General features: G+C 33.8%; 1 pseudogene across 1 annotated transcript; it reads right to left on the minus strand.

Annotated features, from left to right (window-relative positions):
- Positions 1-7997: 7997 nt before the first annotated feature.
- Positions 7998-21434, minus strand: LOC100819251 (glycerophosphodiester phosphodiesterase GDPDL4-like; annotated as a pseudogene). The gene is made up of 9 exons (XR_137487.3): positions 21253-21434; positions 19916-20211; positions 12485-12600; positions 11907-12411; positions 11037-11075; positions 10601-10882; positions 10010-10152; positions 9077-9560; positions 7998-8581 (listed from the first exon to the last, which is right to left on the minus strand). The product of XR_137487.3 is annotated as a glycerophosphodiester phosphodiesterase GDPDL4-like (transcript).

The following is a 21434-nucleotide window of genomic DNA, read 5'->3' on the forward strand; positions in this document are numbered from 1 at the left end:
CTGTTATTTACCAACAATACCAAGCATTCTTTTGTTGTATTTTTTTTTCTTCAAAATTTGAGTTACATAGACTTTACTATTTTTTTTTACACACATAAACTTTACTTAAAACTCTAAAAACTGCGTTAATCAAAGAAATACATTTATTTCAATAATTTCAAAATTGATTTATAATTAACGGGTGACAAATACCATTAATCCTTAAAAAAATAAATTTAACTCAATTATCATGATGCTAAGCCAAAAAAGCATCTTCGTGGAGAGAAGATGGACTAGCATTGCAATTCAATTAATGACATCACTGGAATAAAAGCATAACGAAGGGGAAAAGAAACTCAATTTCATTTGTGTCAATTAACATCACATATATAAGAATAATAATAGGCCCCCTCATAGAGACCTATGGTTTGTTTAAAGCTTGATTTGGCTTGATTAATAAAAAGGATAGATTTAAAGTTTTTTAAAAGTTTATTTATTTAAATGGATTATATAGATTTAAACTTATAAAAAAATTTATTAAACTGATAGGTTATTTTGTTAATTCATTTATATATAATAAAAATTAATATATGTGCATTATATTTTTATATTTAATATCCTAATAAGTTAATAATTTTATATTATAAATAAAATAAATATTTAAAATAAAAAGACATTCAAATAAGTTATTAGATCATATCTGACTTTTGAAGAGGTCAAATCATACCTAAAAAAAGGTCTTTGATAAGTTAACAAGCCAGACTTTCATATTTTATAACAAACCAGATTTATGTACACAAAGTTGACATGACTTATTTTCATTCTAATCATATAAAAAATCTAGTGAAGCGATAATATTTATTTTATCTCTTGTATTTCATTATAACAAAAAATCTTTCACTTTAATTAAAAGTAAGTAATTAAACTTGGGATACAAATGATAGTTGCTAGGGAAGTAATATTATCTTGTATTTCATTATAAAAATCTGTCATTTTAATTGAAAGTAAGTAACAAACTATATCCGTCATTTCAATTATAAAAAAATGGGATATCGCTTGCAAAAAAAAAAAAAAAAACTCACGTAAATTTATTGTGAATTCCAACTTAGCAGGTAAGATTTCTGCCAATTATAAATTTGCAGAAAATTTCACATGTTGAAATCTATAAGAAATTCCTCATGAATTACTGTAGTTTTTTTTTAAAAAAAATGAAAACTATATAACACGTCCAATTTTAGCATAAATGCACAAATGCTAAATTACATGTTTGATATTTTGTGTCTTAGTTTTTGTTTCATTTGGTCCTTTATATTATATTTATAAAGTGAGTCAAAATGATATTTTAAAATAATAATTATTTTATTATAAAACGTGATTTTGAATTATTTTTTAAATAATTTGAGACATTAAAATTATTCGATTAAACTTACTTACATAAAATTTGTGGAAACAACTAATATAAGAAATAAAAAAAACTCAAACATGATGAAAATCAGATAAAAAATGAGTCTCATGAACAACTCGAAAAGAATTTAATATTAGATTTTTAAAATCTTTTTATTTTATTGCTCCTTGGATTTATTTTTCATTTGATTTTTATTATGTTTATTGCCTTTTTCTATTCAAACATCAATTAAATTTTATAATTTTTATGTAAGTGAATTTAATTAAATGATTTTTGTTTCAAAATGATAAAAAAAATACTTCAAAATCAAATTTCAGAATTGAAAATGATCATTATTTCAAAAAAATTATTTTGGCTCATTTTAAAAATAAAAAGACTAAATTAGAGCTTCAAAAACATAAAGGACAAAATTGAACAAAACCTAAAACATAAAAGAAGAAACATGTAATTTAGCCTATATATTATAAATACCTAAAATCATCTTTTGTGTATAAAAAATTAAAAAAAGATTGATATGATTTATTTTAATTGAACAAAAAGCTTCTCTACATATTTTGTTTAGACTTAAAGACAGTATTATATTAAGTCCAATATTAAAAAAAAGGCATTTCTTTAATATATTTTCTTAAAAAGCTGTTTCCTTATAACTTAAAAAATACACTAATACTTGAATTACGTTATTTTAAAGTTAAAATCAGAAGAGAAAAACATTAAATATAGTGGAAAATCTACAAAATTTATCATTTTTACTAAATTTAAACCAATCATACGCAGAAAGACAATATTCAAAGAGAAGAGGGATGTGCTTCAAAGGTTTAGACTCTTTCTCAATTAATACAGATAGGAAGGGTGGGGAGAGTAAAGATCAGTACAATTTATATACTCTTACGCACCTCAATTTTCAAAGATTAATATAACATATATGGCACTTCAGAATCAATAACTATGGTAGAAACTTGAAAACATTGAAGCCATTGTTTACAATACCAACCAAAGATCCACCATAGTTGGGTTTCTTACTTCCCAAAAACTGTTTCCTACTCCATATGCTACTGCTAAAACAGGAAGAGATTGGAGAAAGGGGGAATGTACCTAGCTACAACAGCTAATGGAAATAATTTACTACTGCAAGTAAGCAATAAGAATTATTCAAGCAATCTGAAGTCTAAAGCTTCATTCTGCTTAACCCAGAAAGAAGTAGGGGAACTAGAGGACTAAATTTCAAGTTTTATTTTTTGTTTTCCCCTTTTAATGGGAATTGGGAAGCCTGCACCACTCAAAGTAGAAGAGAAGCTGCAAGCACAGTCAGAGTGGACAAAAGGAAGCTGACAGTGACCTTAGCCTGTGCATTTTGCAGGGGTTGTGCTCCTGATTCAGTCCCAGCAATAGGGCTAGATGGGGCTATTTTAGAAAGAGGAGGCAATGGTGGTTCTGTCACTTCAGCTTCTGTCAGGGGAGGGGCAGGAGCCAAAGCCGGTGGCAAGGAACAATCATATTAGTAATCAAATGTGAGAGTGAGACTCCATTGTAGTTCTGAATTTGACATGAAGGGAAAATCAATTTTACTATGAAAACAAAATGAGTGAGACACAATAAAAAATATGATGGAAAGAAATCAAAAGGATTAAGTAATCTACTGTTTATTGTATGGTTATATCTACAGGAATTGTGAGGGAAAATTTACTACATTAATATAAAGTATGGAAGAGAACTAGAAGTAAAAAATACCTAAACCCCAAAGTGATTATACAGAAAATATCAAAACCAAATAACTCCCAAAATTGCACCTTTAATTTCAAGAACATCAAATATTTGCTTACAATATTTTTTCATATTTTCATAAAATTTAAAATATATTCACAGCAGGCAGTGAAGCACAAAAAAGAAGATACAAGTGAGGGCAAAACGGATAGAAGTTTTCGTAGATTAATCTTCCTTGCAGCTATAAATAACTTGGGATTTATCATAACAGGGTTCTGGGCACCTCTTTCAGGTCCATATCCAGCCTTAAAGCATATCTTTTACACAAATAAAAACTCCAAAATAATTATGATAATATACCTGTTAGCGAAATTGATTATCCTGTAAAGAGAAGCAATAAGGCCATTTTCATCCCTATTATTCCTGGCATATGATTTGTTTGTGTTGTGTGTATGTTTCTCATTCTACATGAATTTCCACTTATTTGGGGTATATATCATTTAATGTTTGATAGGTCTTTTCTTTTATATAAATGACCTGAATGACGAGTATTGGACCATTTGAATTACGGGCCAAGATTTTATATCATGCCAAACCAAGTCGAATGTAAATATTCCATTGCCAAATTTGATCTCTGGGATTTTTTTTGCCAAGTTTGCTGAAACTTGATTGAGCAACATTTGTGCTCTCAATAAGATCAATAGAGCTTAAGCAAAATGGTATTCGATCCTTTGACATTTGAACAGGACAGTGAAGAACATCCACACCATCTGAAATAGCCTTTTCATATGCCAAGTCAGTACAAGGAGGATAATCTCCACTTGCTCCCTATTTTGGGATGACCAGAGTGCCAACTGAAACACGAATAGAATGAATGTATCTGGTTAACAATGATGCAATCTACACCAATATAGATGTGTAATACAATGAATCAACCAGGGATAGACTAAAGAACAATATGAGAGAACATATTCATAAAAGCCTAACAAAAGCATTGATTCTGATGTACCTTTCTTTGTTGCATTGAGGCCTATGTGAGCAAAGCAGTCTGCATAATAAGAAGAGCATTCAATATGTATTCAAAGGGGAAAATTGTTTACTCATGCATACACTTATTCTGAAGTTAATCAGGTTAGGATTGTTGAGTTATGTAGAATCCACATGCGACTAAAATCAAGTACTAACTACTTAAGTACATACACATTTTTAGAAGATGCAGAACCATAGTAAACCGATACAGAAAATTTCTATTTGGAAAGATAATCACTTGCAATACTTTGAGAAAAAAATATCAATATCTGTGTTAATGCAGTAAGGAAAATGAGCATCATGTTCTTTACAATGGTGTATATAGTTGGAATCTTCCTAAAGAAGTCAGTCTAGTCTAAACTGGACTTTGCTTAAAAGTTGGAAACATAAAAAAGTTGGTAGTGGTCGTCTTAAGAGATTTTTAGTAAGATTATGCGCGTGCACTAGCACCAGCATTAAGACATGAAATCCTATATGGTAATTATAAATTCAGCCAGTGTCATTTCTTTGATCAAGAATTCCAGATTGTATAACTCTCTGAGTGGAACCCTCGTGGAAATGCTGTATACCCTTACCTTGATTTCAAAATAAAGATAAACTAGCCTACATATAAATAAATATCTGAGTACAGTGATCTCACACTTCTAGCATTATACAATATTGTTAACTCCTTGACAAGGATAACGATGAATGGTTTGTACTCGAAATGAACAAGGCCAGCAGTAAGCAGGATCTATAGCTTCATGAACTTCATTAAATGAACAAATACAATCTCTCGGTAGAAACAAAAATGATAATAGTAAACAAGATTTGATCAGTTCAAATGCATCATATTTGTGGAAGGCCATTCTAACAAAAAGGAGAAAGACAACTTACCTATAGCCTCAGATGGTGTTAGGGGGAAGTCAGACAACACACCATCAACAGAGAAGTTTCGAATGTCAATAAAATTGAGGTACTCAGCAACAGGATCATAATTGTAATTATATTATTAGGTATGAAGCTTATGTAATTTGGTTTGTTCATTGTATGAGATAGTACATTTGGGAATATAATTTGAATTGGTGCAGAAGGCCTAACCGGAGGTGGTCTAAACACAAATGATAGTCATAGAGGTATGAAACTTGTTTTCTACAACAATTATAAATAGTGACTAGTTATGCATAACATAATTTAACAATAAGTAATCAATTATATGTAAAAATCACTCACAACACTAAGAGTTGGAGCACTTTGAGTGATAGTTGGAGTTGGAACTGAAGCACTTTCAGCATTAGGAGTTAGAGTTCTTTCAAAATTAGCTAGAGGTTGTTCAACTTCTGGAATATGTTGAGAGTAATTAATTTCATCCTACAAATAAGTAACATCTAACATAAATAACTTGTAAGTAACAATAAAAATAATTAATTAAATTTTAAAAAATGTTACTCTTGTTGTGGTTGCATTGAGTTACAATTTTTGTTAGATTAATTATGCTTATTAATGAATATTATGTTTATTACTATGTTTGTTTTAACTTATGTTTGTTTCTCTATTTTTTAGTTATTTAGTGTAATGGTATCCTTGTAATGATAAAAAAAGGGTGTAAGATGAATAATAAATTATATTTTATCCTTAAATGAAACGAAATTTGGGGTATGACAAATTAGTCCAATGAAAACTTATTCACATTTTAGTTCAAAAAAATTATTGACATTTTGGTTTAATGAAAAATTATTGACATTTTAGTATAATGGTAATTTACTAACATTTTAGTTCGATAGAAATGACATTTTGATCTAAAAAAAATATTGACATTTTGGTCCAATGAAAAAATTACTAACAAGTTGGTCCAATTGTAACTTAGTGACATTTTGGTTTTATGGTAGCTTACTAACATTTTGGTTCAATCTATTTAGCAACCATGTTAGCAATTATTTTGGTGAGATTTTCGTCCCTCCGTATCTCGTAGGCTGTTTCGTTAAGTAGATGGATGAGTTTATCGTTCTCTTTTTCACTTTTGGATACTAAAATTTAAATTTTTATCTTTCGTAAATGAATTTATCAATATTCTATCCATTAAAAAACACAAGTCAGTATTTACCCAAAACTTAATATGCCAAAAACAACAAGTAAATAGACAATTTAGTCTCTGGTTTTGTACCCCTGTTGCATATTAGTCCCTAACTTAATGAAAAATCCAAAATAGTCCCTATCTTTGCATAAGTTTTGCAAAATAGTCATTGTCGTGACATTGGAAGGTAACATCGTTAATGAGATATATTGTTGACAATTATAGTGCCACGTAAACTATTCAACGTGACACTATTGTTGACAATGTTGCAAGATGGTCCTTCTTCCCTTTCATTCACTCAACCACTGTGCTTCTTCTTCATCATCCTTCATCTTCTTCTCCCTCTCCCTCTCTTTCCTTCCCAAAGTCATCTCTCCACCTTCTTCTTGGCGCCACCATCGCCCTCATTCTCCCCTCTTCCCCTCCAAAACCCTAACCCCCAAAAAACCCAAACCCCCTCTATCCTCCTCCAGTGGAATCGCAAAACACAACCCTACCAGTGGTTCAAAATCATGAGTGATAAGAATGTTGTTAGGCCGCATGTCACGATGGATAATGCAACCCACTCTGCACTCTTCATGAAGATATCGCAACCCTCGAGCAGCTCCAAGAAAGAAAGGAGGGGGGAGGGGAGTGAATCACAAGAGAGAGAGGTTTGATATTTTGGTGCCCATCATCAGTGTCATGTTGATACGTGCACTAAAATTACTAATAATATATAAAATTTAATGAAAGAATTATTTTGTAAAACTTATGAATAGAAATAATTTTAAATTTTTTATTAAGTTAAAAACTAATATGTAAGAGGAGTATTCAGATACTAGAACATAAAAGGAAGTATATGTTTGCAAATTCTACTTTGCCTTCATCCCGAATCAATTCAACACCAGCACAACAGGTTTCAAACTAAGTCACCGATGGCGACCACGAAGCCTTCGTTGCAATCTCTGTTGTCTCTTCTTCGATCTCCGACGAACTCTCTTCCACTTCCCTCTCTTTGTTCTCGCCGTCATTCTCAGTTACGCCGGTGTTTTCCACCTTGCCTCTCCCTGCATTGTCGACCAAGCCCACGACCCTTACTTAGCTCTTCTTCACACACACAAACTTCTCTTAAATCTTGAATCTTTTTCACTTTTTGCCGAACCCCACTTCAGTTTTGTCACCATAAGGAGCTTCTAGACTCCACAATTAAGAAAAGTAACCATGAATGTGCTCGTGGCGGTAAAGTGGGGGTTTTCAATTTTTTTCATTTTCGTTTTTTTGAAGAGATATAAGGTTGGTTGAATGGTTAAGAAGGAGGGGAAGGAAAAAAAAAGGTTGTGGGTTTGATCCGCCAAAAAACCTAACGAACTAACAATTTGCCAATAAAAAAAAGAATATTTTTTGTGTTTTCTGGGAGTGCAATAAGTGTTTATGTTTGTGTGTTTCGAATAGTTGCGGTATGTATTCATTGTCCAAGACTTTGGCTGAGAAAGAGACTTGGGATGTTTTCAAGGAGAATGGATTGGATGGTGTGGTGGTGCAAAAATGAAATTTGGTCTTCAAACCCACACTTTGTTTGAGCATACTCTAATTTTTCAGTTTCATAGTGATGAAATCAGCAATAGAAGGACGAGGGGAGAGAGAATGAGTTGAAGAAAAAAAAACAGAATTTTCAAATAAGTTACCGGTGAATTAAGTGATTATCCTTCTTTAATTTCGGAACTTATATATTTTATAAATATATATGATAGTAATAATTGATGATTCATCTGTATATCACCTATCTAAGTAATTCACACTAGAGCCACTCACTATATATATTACAACAGAAGATATAAAAAACTCATCTATAAAACATTTCAGATATAAGATATGTACCCGTAATAGTTACAGCAGCAACAGAAAGAGATTGGAGAAGGGGGAATATACGTAGCAAGCTACCACAGTGAATGGAAACAATTTACTTCTTCAAGTAAGAAATAAGGATTATTCAAGCAGTCTGAAGCCAGAAGCTTTGTTCTACTTAACCCAGAAAGAAATGGGGAACTAGAGAGCTAAAGCCAGCATAACCAACACTTTTTCTTATCAATTTTTCTTCTTTCTATTTAGTGGGAAATGGGAGACCTGCACCACTCAAAGTAGAAGAGAAGCTACAAGCAGAGACAGAGTGGACATAAAGAAGCAGACAGCGACCTTAGTCTGTGCATTTCGTGGTGGTTGTGCTACTGGCCCAGTCCCAGCAATAGGGCTAGATGGGGCTATTTTAGAAACAGAAGGCAAAGGGGGTTCTGTCACTTCATCTTCAGTCAGGGCAGGGGCAGGAGCCACAGCCGGTGGCAAGGAATATTTGGCTATTTGTTTGAAAAGGCCACCTACTTGAACTGGTTTCATGTATGGAGGTGTGTTCTCACCCAAATTCAAGCATTTGTTCCCTGCAGTTTGATGAGGAACTATCATATCAGTAATCAGATGTGAGACTTCATTGTATATCTGAATTTGATATGAATGTGGAACGATTGAAAACTGAGAGGAAAGAAAATACGCATAAGGATGTCTTTTTCTTTATTTGTTTGGAGAGAAAGTTGAAGAAAAACAAGAATAGTTGACTTCTAGAATTTTTTTTCTTTCCTTCCACTTCCCTTCAATTCTAATTTCAAATTTCTCTTTCTCCTCTACCAAACATAAAGGAAAGGAAAATGAAAGGAGTGAAACAAAGTAGCAAAATATTATGGAAAGAAATCAACAGGAGAAAGAAAGCAATGGACTGTGAGTGATACTTTACTACATTGAAATAATGCTTGGAAGAGAACTGCAAGTAAAAGGTGTCATACCCTAGAGTGATTAAACATAAAGTATCAAAATCAAATAGTGCCAAAATTGCAGCATTAATTCCAAGAACAAGAAATAAAGGTTTTGTATGCACTTACTTCTGTATCTATTAGCTGTTTTTGGGAAGTCTGTGATGACACCATCAATTTCAGCATCTTGAACAAATGTGTTGATCTCCACGGTTGAATCTGACAAGAAATCCCATGCAGAAGATACAAACTCATTGCTGAATGTTTCTACGTAAACAGAGATATTAGAAGATTTGAACTTTGGCACAATCTTTGTAGAGCCAGTCAGGAAGAAGTCGTTAAGGGGATATACAGAGGACTTCTGGACAATCACAGAATGAGCAAATCTTTTGATATCCCGAATAGCTGAATCAACTGCATCACCAACTATCTCATCAATCCTGTAGACAAGTTCATAATTGGTTTTCTCCTTGAATTTCAGTAGTACTGAACTATTAGTGGATTGAATCATAACATTTGGAGCCCCTTGTTTATCATAGCCTGCTTTGCTCAAAGTATCAATGACAGCATCAGTCACACGTAAGTTTTTTTCTCTTGCAAGATAGTCTGCATTCTGACAAATGACAATAGTAGAAAACAACATAATTTCAATAAAAAGCAATGAGAGAAGATAACTTTATAAATATTTATTATTTTATTCTACAACATGTTAAGAACTATTAGTGATTTGAAATTCCCGATGGGATCTAGATAGGAAACTGGGGAGTGCAGGGATTGAATTCCCCCCACAGACTCCTTGTGACCAGGGCAAGTGCTACTGGGTCACAAAGCCATGTATCCCACAAATCTTTGTTCAAAATAATTTAGCAGCAGAGAGAAGAAATATTAAATGTAAAGCCCACAATGTGTTTCTAGAGCTACAATTAGAAGCACATTTCTTTTATTATAGTTTGATCAGGATAATTGTGAAGGCGGCAGGAATATTACATGTTCACATAATCTACAGCTAATGGAATGATTGAAGACTGGATTACTTAAATAACAGGCATAAGAAGAACGCACCTCAATGATGATCACAGCACCTAATAGGGAAGTCTGACCTTTTATCAAGTTCAAGAAATCTGTCAATCTCAAAAATTTCCCCTGCTTGTTGTATTCTTGGTTCCTAAACAAATGGTAGTTGGAATACGGGTGGAACATTGAGGCTGCAGGGAAAAGGAAGAACAGAAAAATACAGACTTCAAATATTTGCTTATAATTTTTCAGATATTTATAGGTAAAATATATTAACAGTGGGCAGTTAAAAGAAACTGGAAGTGAGGGAAAAAAAAAAGAATTTTCATGAGATTAGTCTTTCAAGCAGCTCTAAATAACTTAGGGTTTGTCAGAGCAGGGTTCAGTGCACCTCCTTCAGGTCCAAATCCAGCCTTAAAGCATATATTTTACACAAATAAAAGCACGGAAACAATTATGATATGCAAAATTGATTATCCTGTGAAGAGAAGCGATAAGATCCTTTTTTTTTTGTTCCTGTTGTGCATATGTATCTCATTCTACGTGAATTTTCACTTATTTGAGGTATATATCATTTACTGTTTTATAGGTCTTCTATATAAATAACCCGAATAAAGAGTATTGGACTATTTGACTTACGGGTCAAGTTTTTTATATCTTCCCAAGCCAAGTCAAATGCAAATATTCCACTGCCAGATTTGATCGGGATAGTTTTGCTACGGTTGCTGAAAATTGTTTGAGCAACATTTGTGCTCTCTATAAGATCAATAGACCTTAAGCAAAATGGTATTCCATCCTGTGACATTTGAACAGGACAATCAAGAATATCCGCCCCATCTGAAATAGAATTTTCATATGCCAAGTTGGTACAAGGAGGATAATCTCCACTTGCTCCATATTTTGAGATGACCAAAGTTTTAACTGAAACATGAACAGAATGAATGAATCTGGTTAACAATGATGCAACCTACACCAGCGTAGAAGTGTCGTTCAATGAATCAAACAGGCATAGACTAAAGAACAAGATAACAGTACATATTCATAAAAGCATAACAAAGCATTAATTCTAATGTACCTTTCTTTGTTGCATTGAGGCCTACATGAGCAAAGCAGTCTGCATAATAAGAAAAACATTCAATATTTATTTGAAGGGGGAAAATTGTTTAATCATGCATACGCGTATTCTGAAGTTAGTCAGGTTAGGAATGTTAAGTTATGTAGAATCCACATGCAACTAAAATCAAATACTTAAGTGCATAGACATTTTTAGAAGGTGCAGAACCATAGTAAACTGATACTGAAATTTTCGCTTTGGAAAGATAATAGCGTGCAAATATATATATTTGTGTTAATCCAATAAGGAAAATGAACATCATGTCATTTATTAAAATGGTCCCCTAAAGTATATAGCTGGAATCTGCCTAGTGAAAGAGCCTAGTCTAAACTAGACTTTGCTTAAAAGGTGGAAGCATAAAAAGGGGGTTGGTAGTGGTCGGCCCAAGAGATTTTTAGTAAGATTATGTGCATACACTAGCAAAAGCATTAAGACATGAAATCCTATATGTAATGGTCAATATAAATTAAAACAGTGCAATTTCTTTGATCAAGAATAATTTCATATGATATAACTATCTGAGTGCCATCCTCATGGAAATGCTATATACCCTTACCTACATTTCAAAATAATGATAAAACTAGCTCGCAGACAAATCAATATCTGATTACACTGATCTCAGAATTCAATCATTAGACAAAATCAAACAAGGTGATTCACACCATAGATGATAAATCCTTGCTTTAAACATGCACGGGCACTTAAAAAATTAACAAAGTAAAACTAGTAACAGGATCATAGATGCATCAATTCCATTCCAATGAAAAAATACAATTATGAGTAGAAAAAAATGATAATAGTAAACAAGATTTGATCAGTTCAAATGCATACCTATAGCTTCAGATGATGTTAGGGGGAAATCAGACAGCACACCATCAACAGAGAAGTTTTCATTGTCTATGAAATTCAGGTATTCGGCAACAGGGTCATAACTGTAATTAAAGCTGATAGGAATGTCATTCTGAAAATCTGAAGCAAAGACTTCCAGCCCCACTTTGTGTGCATCGGAGACCAAAGATGTATGGTTAAGTAGATAAAGATTTGTTGGATGTACAGGCCATATGTATTCTTTGGGAACAAGAATTCCTGAAGCAAATGTCTTGATAGATGTTAGATTTTTTAATAGTGAACCATACATGAGACTGGTTGATGGATCTACTTCATTTTTTTTCAGAAACCTGAAGACCAGTTTTGTTTTTCTTTGGTTGATCTGTGTCCTTATACTTCTCAGGAAACCAGCTTCAGGTGATGAGATATAACTAACATTTACTGTTCTAGAAACAGAGAGTGTGTAGTTTTTCATACTCAAATTGTGTTTTGTGTAGAATAAATCATGCTGCAAAGTATCAGAAAAAAATGGTCTTAGTTGTGGAAAAATTAGAATACTGGATGATGAAAATACATTATACCTGAATATTCAACCACAATCCTGGCGGGGCTGCTCTTTTAACCAAGTCACTCACAGTAAGAATTTCAAATAAATTGTAATCAAACAAGGTCGTTCGAGAATAATCTCCCTGATTCACTGCACAATTACTAAAAAAGTCAGCAATATATCTCCAAAAATGACAATTTCTGTTGACAAATAGTATACATCACTCCCAAAACAAACTATTATTATGTGAAACTTATTAGTCTTAAATGTGTAAGTTGCAAAGAGACTAAATTAACACAATAGCAACTATCAATGTAATATTAATTGAAGCCGGTGATCATATGCGTGAGACAATGATTATATGCATGAGAGAACTAAATTTAAGGGATAACCCGAAATAAATTAAGGTTAGCTTGATATCAAATAAAAGAAATAAGGATTGACTTAATCTAGCAGGAATATAACTTCTCCTTCATAAATTTCCTATTTGCTCGGGTTTAACCTTTGATGCATTCATCAAACAATCTGACAAAACATAGCAGAACTAACGAAATGAGGTATAATTTTAATGTCAGGTTGATTATGTATTATATATTCCTTAAATTAGCAGGAATTATCTGTTTTAAAACTTGAGAGGCATATCTTGTTCCATTTTCTTCCACTTTTATATTTGGTAGAACAGTATGTCAGTAATTTGATTGCAAGATTTATTGAGAATAAATTTGTATGTTCACCATCCAAGTCATCATTTAATCAATTATAATTTTAATAATAAAGCATTATTTTATTTTCATTGTCATATTTCACCATTTGATAATGTCATTGATTAAAATTAAAGACTTTTTATTATAATAGAGATTATGATAATAAAAAATAAGTATGTTCTAATTTTAATCTAAACCATTCTTGATCATAGGACTATTGTAAATAGGATATCAATAATCCGGATAGATTAATATATATGTGATAGTATTTATTTGATAAATATTAATAGATCTCATTTATTAATTTGCATATATAGATGAGTCATATGTTGATGTGATAATTGAACTGACTTAATCAAAATTTTCTAATGGTTAAAATTTATCATAAACTGTCAATAGAAAATTCTCAAGAAAAGGTATAATAGTTTTTTGACTTGAGATTGTCATAGTAAATTAGTAATTAACAGGTTATTTGTTGTATTTTGATTTCGGACACCTAATGCTTTAGAGCACTTGTTGAATGGATATTGGATATGATTAAATACCTATAGAATTAATGATTAATTAAGAAGGAATCTATCAACTCTTGATAATAAATTTGAGCCCTATGAATAAAATTAAATCCTGACGAGGAAAATTAAATGAAAGAAGAAACAAGTTTCTTAAGTCATCATGAGTTAATTCAAAAGAGTTTGACAGTAATACTATACTCTAGAGTTAACCCAGAACTGTAAAGATGGAAGAAATTATTTCACTACTCTTCTAATGGTTCTTGATTAGTATATTAATTTAATTAATATATTATCGACTTAGTATTAAACCTTCGGGATCATATACAAACGAGTGTTCTAATCTCTGTTAAAGAAATTATTTTAATATTTGATGATTAATTAAATTAGAGAATTTAATATGATCAAATGATTAATTGATTTCAAAAGGTGGAATATTATTATATTTTTGTTAGCACTTAAAATATAAATAATATGAAAGATTTGATATGATTTTGTATTTGAAATTTTGGTTGAAAAGACGACTAAGTATAAGTTTGACTTGGTCAATTATTATTTTGATTTTAATTGCTAAATGATTAGCAAATAAAAGGTAACAAGAAATAATATAGCTTAAAAAGGGATACTATCAATAATGATTTTGATCTGATTAGAAATTTGATATCCTTAGCATGCTATAAATAGAGCCTTAGGCTAAATGGATTTTCAAAAATCACTACTGTATTCGTATTTTTTCACCTGTCAAAGTTGCTGATAAATAGAGATGAGTCTCGGTGTGAATACACGGAGAGTCTTCACGCTATTAAAGAATTTGTATGTTTTAAGTGTTGGAAATAAGGCTTTTTATGTTTAGGAAAAGTGTTTAGGAATATTGGAGACTTTGAATAGAAACTTGATAGGAAAGAGAATTCTTTATGGAGGAGAGAACTTTGTATTTTTGCTTGATACAAATGTGTAGGATTATATCTCTATTTATACTACTCTAAGGAGAACTCTAGACACACTAATTCTAGAGAGTTCTCAACTCTAGAGATCCAAAGAGTATTCTAGAGAATATTACAACCATAAGAAATATCTAGACACTCTAAACACTACAAGTATTCTCTAGAAACATGACCCATAATTACTTAAGCCCAAAATAACTAAGTCCAAGGAACCAAATAATTAATTTAGGCCCAAATCAAGTTTATATTTCAACATCCCCCCTTAAACTTGATTTGTGACTCCAAGCATACTCCTTAGCTTCACGAAAGTTTCCAACTTGAGTGGCTTTGTGAAAATGTCGGCAGCTTGATCTTGAGACATCACATACTTCAACTTTACCTCCTTCTTCTCAATGCATTCTCTTATGAAGTGGTAACGGGTGTCGATGTGCTTACTTCTTTCATGAAAGACTGGATTCTTTGCCAAAGCGAGTGATGATTTATTGTCAACACATATTTCCATAGGTTCTTCTTGTGGCATTTTTAACTCTTTCAACAAGTTCCTTAGCCAAATTGCATGACAAACGCATGATATGGAAGCGACATACTCGGCTTCACAAGTTGATAGTGTGACTATTGGTTGCTTCTTTGACATCCAAGTGAAAGCAGTATCTCCCATAAAGAACACAAAACCAGTAGTGCTCTTTCAATCATCCAAGTCTCCACTCCAATCGCTATCACTATAGCCAACAATGTTATAATTGTCAGAAGAGTAATAGTGCAAGCCAAAGTTTGTTGTACCTTTGATGTATCGAAGGATTCTCTTTGCCGCCTTGAAGTGAGTTGTGGTTGGAGCTTCCATGTAGCGACTTACTACTCCTACAGCATAGAGAATATCCGGCCTTGTACATGTCAAGTAACGTAAACTTCCAACCAAACTTTTGTAAAGAGTTGGATCCATATTCTCTCCTTTTTCATGCTTGCTCAACTTGCTGCCACATTCCATCGGGGTGCCAACTGGATTGGCGTCTTCCATCTTGAACTTCTTAAGGACTTCTTTGGCATAGCCTTCTTGGGTGATGAAAATTCCTTTGTCTTCTTGTTTTACTTCGATGCCGAGATAATATGCCATGAGCCCCATATCCGTCATCTCAAATTCATTTGACATATCTTTCTTGAACTCTTCGAACATGCTTGGATTGTTCCCTGTAAAGATCAAGTCATCTACATACAAACACACAATCAAAATATCTCCACTTTGTGCTTTGATATAGAGTGCATGCTCATATGGACACTTGATGAAGTTCTTGTCTTGAAAGTACTTGTCGATTCGAACATTCCAAGCTCTCGGTGCTTGCTTGAGACCGTACAACGCCTTCTTCAACTTCAAGACTTTTTCTTCTTGCCCTTTTACTTTATAGCCCAGTGGTTGCTCAATATAGACTTCTTCTTTGAGAAAACCATTCAAGAAGGCTGACTTCACATCCATTTGATAGATCTTCCATTTATTTTGGGCTGCCAAAGAAATGATCAGTCTAATAGTTTCAAGACGAGCAACAGGAGCAAATACCTCATCATAGTCAATTCCTTGTCTTTGACTATAGCCTTTAGCCACCAATCTTGCTTTGTATCTCTCCACTTCTCCTTTAGCATTCTTCTTTGCATTGTACACCCATCTTACTCCAATTGCTTTGTGTCCTCGTGGAAGTGTAGTAAGTTCCCACGTATCATTCTTCGTGATTGACTTGATTTCTTCGTCCATGGTGTCTTTCCACTTTATGTTTTCCGCTGCTTCTTGATAGCTTAGAGGCTCACAATCACCAAAAAGACAAAAGAGGTTAATGTCATTTAGGTTTTTGGTTACCTCATAAATCTCTTCAATGCTTCTTAGTCGCGGTGTCCTCTCACTTGAACTTGTTTCATCCAGCCTTGGTGTCGGTGAGGCAGGTGGTGTAATATGTTCCTCTATGATTGGTTGTTCAATTTCATCATCTTTTTCAAAATAAGGAAGAAAATCATACTTATCTTCTTGAACACTCCAATCCCAACAATCTTCTTCGTCGAACTCCACGTTGTGACTTATGACGATCTTTCTACTATTTGGATTATAGAGCTTGTATCCCTTGGATCTTGAGTCGTAACCCACAAACACGTACTTCTCACTTTTATCATCGAGCTTTGTCCTCTTTTCATCTGGAACATGGGTATAGGCAATGCTTCCAAACACTTTGAGGTGAGAGATCCTGGGCTTCCTTCCACTTCATGCTTCTTGTGGTGTCTTCTCATGCACGCTTCTTGTTGGGGAACAGTTTGTTAGGTAAACTGCACATGCCACTGCTTCAGCCCAAAACTCCTTCGGCATCTTCTTGCTTTTGAGCATGCTTCGCACCATGTTAAGTATGGTCTGGTTCTTTTTCTCTGCTACTCCATTTTGTTGTGGCGATCTTGGCACTGTCAGTGGGCGACGGATTCCATGGTCTTCACAATATTTGTTGAACTTATTTGAAGTGAACTCTCCTCCTCGATCAGATCTCATGACCTTGATGGAAAGACCACTTTCTTTCTCCACGAGGGCTTTGAACTTCTTAAAGTTTTCAAACACTTCTGATTTCTCCTTCAAGAAATAAACCCAGGTTTTTCTGGAATAATCATCAATAAAGAGGAGAAAGTACTTATTCTTACCAAATGAATTGGGTTTGATTGGTCCACAGACATCGGTGTGTATGAGCTCTAGCGGCTTTGTTGCTCTTGTTGTTGATTCCTTTGGAAAACTTTTACGAAATTGCTTCCCAATTAGACATCCTTCGCAAAGTTGGTCTGGGTGGTTGATTCTAGGCAAGCCTCTCACCATCTCCTTCTTGGCTAAACGTTCTAGACCGTCGAAGTTGAGGTGCCCAAACCGTAGATGCCATAGCCACGAAGAGTCGGTATAGCAAGCCTTGAGACACTTTGCCACATCATTTTGAATGTTCAAGAGGAACATTTTATTCTTTGACATAGGCACCTTAGCAATCAAGTTATGTCTACAATCTCTTAAGAAAAGACTATGTTCTTTCAAATGGATGTCATAGCCTTTCTCTAATAATTGTCCCAAGCTCAAAATATTATTCTTCATGTTAGGCACATAGTAGACATTGGATATGAATTGATGACTCCCATTCTTCAAACGTATGAGAATTTTACCTTTGCCTTTGACTGGTATCTTTGAGTCGTCTCCAAATGAGACATCGCCAGTTGCCGCTTCATTGATCTCCACGAACATGCTTTTATCGCCGCACATGTGGTTGCTTGCACCGGTGTCGAGGTACCACTTGTTTCTTTTCTCTTCAAATTTGTTTTGGCACGCGAGTAGCAAAGTTTCTTCTTCTCCGCCTTTTTATTCTACAAAGTTAGCTTTCTCTTCAACCTTCTTCGAGAATCTACACTCGGATGCATAGTGACCAATCTTGTTGCAATTGAAACACTTGATTTGTGATTTGTCATACCTCGACCATGAATTTCCTCTTCCACGACCTCTTGTTACTTGTGGATTCCAACTTCTTTCTCCATTGTTGATTTTGTTGGAGTGGTTGTTGTAACCACCTCTTCCTTCTCCTCCATGTCCTCGTCCACGTCCACGATCTTGGCCGCGACCTCGTCCTCTTTGGCTCTTGTAATTTGCATAGTTTGCTTCCTTTACGTTGAGTTGTAGTAGTTGCTCCGTAGCCTCCTTTTGTTTAATTTTTCTCTTTTGTTTTTCTTCGTATGCTTGTAAGGAACCCATGAGTTGCTCAATAGTCATGGTCTTTAAATCCTTGTTTTCTTCAATGTTGGTAACAATGAAGTCAAAACTTGGATTTAAAGTTCGAAGTATTTTTTCCATGACCTTCACCTCATCAACATCTTCACCATTTCTTTTAAGTTGATTGACTACGGCCAATACTCGAGAAAAATAATCAGAAATTGACTCGGACTCCTCCATAAACAAACGCTCAAAGTCACCTCTAAGAGTTTGAAGACGAATCTTTTTTACCTGCTCAACTCCTTTGTTGCAAGTTTGAAGCTTATCCCATGCTTCTTTGGCCGTCGTTGCGTTGGATATCTTCTCAAATGTATCTTCATCCACCGATTGATAAATGAGAAAGAGATCTTTCTTGTCTCTCTTTCTTGACTCCTTCAACGTCTCCTTTACACCTTGGCTTAGCGAGGCTTCATCTTGCTCCTCGAAGCCATCCTCTACGATATCCCACACATCTTGAGCTCCTAGTAGCGCCTTCATCTTGATACTCCAATTATCATAGTTGTTCTTTGTGAGCATCGACATTTGGAAAGGAAAACCTCCATTCGCCATCTTTTGAGGATCTTGAAGCTCTGATACCAATTTGTTGGAAATAAGGCTTTTTATGTTTAGGAAAAGTGTTTAGGAATATTGGAGACTTTGAATAGAAACTTGATAGGAAGGAGAATTCTTTATGGAGGAGAGAACTTTGTATTTTTGCTTGATACAAATGTGTAGGATTATATCTCTATTTATACTACTCTAAGGAGAACTCTAGACACACTAATTCTAGAGAGTTCTCAACTCTAGAGATCCAAAGAGTATTCTAGAGAATATTACAACCATAAGAAATATCTAGACACTCTAAACACTACAAGAATTCTCTAGAAACATAACCCATAATTACTTAAACCCAAAATAACTAAGTCCAAGGAACCAAATAATTAATTTAGGCCCAAATCAAGTTTATATTTCAACATTAAGAACTATCAACCGGTACGCCTTTTAATATGTCACCTGTTTATAATATAATTTAAATACAAAATAGATCATTTTATTTTGCAATGTGAGTTTTTGAACATCTTTTTTCCTACAAGATTTCCAAAGACACAATTTAGGCCTTCCAATTTAGCTTATGTGGTGTTTTTTTTTTCTTCTCCACTTCCATCCTCCAACCCTCTTAAAAACTGTTTGTGTATATGTATTAGTCAGCATATGAGTGTACCACACACTGTTAGTGACATCTGACCACCGTTTTTTGTTAGTTAGACAGTCATGGAGTTTTTGTCACCTATAACAGGACTCTATAAAATATCTGGTACTACTTGCAGTGAATAGATGATACACTCAACTTTTAAATTCAGTTCACAGACAAGAATTCTCTTTGTCTGTTCATAGATCCTACCATGAATCTTAACAGCAAAAATTACAAACCTAAATTGAAGTGTTTGTTACTTTTAACTTCTAATATCATTATAATACAAATGTATTAGTGTTGGATCTATTGAAAAGGTAGAAAAGAATCAGTTAGTCCATCAATTACTGAAATTGTGTAATATAAGTTGAACTTACAGACGACATAGGACCGCAGATCCTCTAGGGTATAATCCACAGCAAAATAAGCCGTGGTTGGTACACCATTAACTGGGTAAGTCTGACTTCGATTTGGAAAAGCATAATTAATGTTGGTAGCATTTTCAAGCTTGATGTCTGGTAAGCAGATCCCCTGCCTATCTTTCGTTAATTGCACATCACACCATGCAATGAGATTTTTTAAACCAGTTCTTACTGCAAAAATATAGGCCAAATCACTGGAATCAGGAAATATCCTGAAAAACCTCCACGTGCTATGACCAACGGTGGAGCTCCTGCACCAAAGAACTTGTCCAAGTGAGTTTCAAGACACAAAGTACACAGCAGAATGTTTCCCTAAAAAAAAGAGTGCATAAATCATTCATGTACGTGTCAAATACTATTCAGAGTGGCTTCTTAAATTATATAAGGAAGAAAACTTTATATTAATATAATTATATCTAGAGCTGTATTCATTGTAGAAGGCCTCTCCAATCCATTATTACCATACAAAAATTTGAATTTCTCGAATTCACAAACATTCCATTTCACAAAAAATATGCTCTAGAAACTAATTCCCCCTCGTTACATACTCTGAACTAACAAAAATTTCCCCCTTTTAATTTATTTCTATTTAATAATTAATAATTCATAACTTTGCTATACAAAACCATGGAAGGCACGGATCAATTGACTCAATGTTGTTCCAACTTAACTAGTGACCTTGAGTTGGAGCTTTGTATACAGTAACATTAAATCCTTGAAGGAGAGCTTCGTCATTCATAGTCGTCCTACTTAACTCTCCTGTGGAAGATACCAATGGTATCGTACCGAAATAGCTTGACTATACTAAAAGCGTTGAATATCTTGTATTTCCACTTGCTACATGCTTTCTTAGTTTTCATTTTTTTTATTCGTAGGAATTGAAGATAGATAGCAGGAGATTTACAATAACTGATACATGTTGTTCAATCAACTACGCTAGACTCCTAGGTTTAGTTTCCATTTATAACATACAAAAACAGATTTTCGAAATTCTGAGAACAACTCAACTACACCACAATGACCACACCAACTTCAACGAGTTGATTCCCTGCTCCAACACCGAAATTCTCACTTTCCTACGTACCCACTCAAATTCTCATAACATCAAATATAAATACATATATTTTCTAAGCACCAACTCGACGAAGAAGAACAAAGAACTCTAAACAAGCTATGTCAAGCTTCGAACAAATGTTCCTCTTATTGTTTATTTTTTTGGTGCATTTTCTCAGCAACATATGATGAAGCGAAAAACAGAAGGAAGAGAAAGAAGAATGAAACGAGACACGAACCAGTGAGAGTGTTCCAAGTGGTACTGTTAGTGACTTTTGCAGAGACCAGAGCCAGCACCGAGTGAAGAAGAAGAAGAAGAAGCAGAGAGAGAGCACGGGGAACGGCACGTGGCTTCCACATTCCGGCGAAGTTCCGGCAAAGCCTGGCGGAGAAAAAGCCGAGAGTTTTAGTCAGCTTACTA

Source organism: Glycine max, chromosome 18, assembly GCF_000004515.6.
Source record: "Glycine max cultivar Williams 82 chromosome 18, Glycine_max_v4.0, whole genome shotgun sequence".
Taxonomy (NCBI): Eukaryota; Viridiplantae; Streptophyta; class Magnoliopsida; order Fabales; family Fabaceae; genus Glycine; species Glycine max.